This window comes from Symphalangus syndactylus, chromosome 17 (assembly GCF_028878055.3).
Source record: "Symphalangus syndactylus isolate Jambi chromosome 17, NHGRI_mSymSyn1-v2.1_pri, whole genome shotgun sequence".
Classification (NCBI taxonomy): Eukaryota; Metazoa; Chordata; class Mammalia; order Primates; family Hylobatidae; genus Symphalangus; species Symphalangus syndactylus.
This window is the reverse complement of record NC_072439.2, coordinates 74,475,346-74,476,586: the sequence shown is the minus strand read 5'-3', so window position 1 is coordinate 74,476,586 and position 1,241 is coordinate 74,475,346. Positions and strand designations below refer to the sequence as shown.

The 1,241-nt window shown below is 43.4% G+C and overlaps 1 pseudogene; it reads left to right on the top strand.

The window, feature by feature from the left end:
* Positions 1-812: 812 nt before the first annotated feature.
* LOC134732842 (ATP synthase F(0) complex subunit C1, mitochondrial-like) lies at positions 813-1,241 on the top strand (annotated as a pseudogene).

Below are 1,241 nucleotides of genomic sequence, written 5' to 3'. Positions count from 1 at the left end.
TGCATTATGGATTAGATTGAACATTTTAAAATAAGTTGTTTAGCCTTTTGGATTTCCTCACTTCTTTTTTGTTGTTGTTGTTGTTGTTGCTACTGTTATTGACAGAGTCGCACTCTGTAGCCCAGGGGCACTATTTCGGCTCATTGCAACCTTCACCTCCTGGGTTCAAGCAGTTCTCCTGCCTCAGCCTCTTGAGTAGTTGGGACTACAGGCACGTGCCACCACATCTGGCTAATTTTTGTATTTTGGGTAGAGATGGGGTTTCACCGTTTTGGCCAGGCTGGTCTTGAACTCCTGGCCTCAAGTGATCCACCTGCCTCAGCCTCCCAAAGTGCTGGGATTACAGGTGTCAGCCACCGTGCCCAGCCAGGATTCCTTCACTTATGAAGTACCTGTTTTTCTATAGGAATGTCTGAGTTTTTGTTATTTTTAGTTTTTTATATAGTCTGGATATGAGTCCTTTTGTCAGTTACACGTATTGTGAACGTCTACTCTGTGACTTTGTCTTTTAATGATGTCTTTTCATGACTGGGAGTTCTTAATTTTAATGTAGACATCAATCATTCCTTCTATAATTAACTTTTGGAAAAATGTGTAAGTAATCTTTTCTAACCCCAGACAGATTAAGATACTCTCCTATATTATCTAGTAAAATCTTCATAGTTTTACCTTTCATATTTAAATCTATAATTCTCTTTTAATTCAAATCTGCATAAAATGTGAAGAAGAGATTTTATTTCTTTTTTAAAATAAAGATACCAATTTTTGGCTGGGCGCCAAGACCAAGGGCTGAAGCTGTGAGACTGAAAAAAATGCAGACCACTGGGGCACTGTTCATTTTTCCAGCTCAGATCCACTGTCGCACCAGAGGTCTAACCAGGCCTGTGTCTACCTCCTTCTTGAATAACCCAGAGAATTCATCTAAACAGCCTTCCCACAGCAGCTCCCCACTCCAGGTGGCCAGACAGGAGTTCCCGACTAGTGTTTTCTCCTGGGACATTGACACAGCAACCAAGTTTATTGGTGCTTGAGGCAGCCACAGTTGATGTGGCTGGTTCAGGGGCTGGTAATGGAATTGTGTTTGGCAGCTTGATCATTGGCTATGCCGGGAACCCGTCTCTCAGGCACTCGTCTCTCAGGCAGTAGCTCTTCTCCTATGCCATTCTGGGCTTTGCCCTGTCTGAGGCCATGGGGGGTTCTTCTGTTTGATGGTTGCCTTCCTCATCCTCTTCACCACGTGA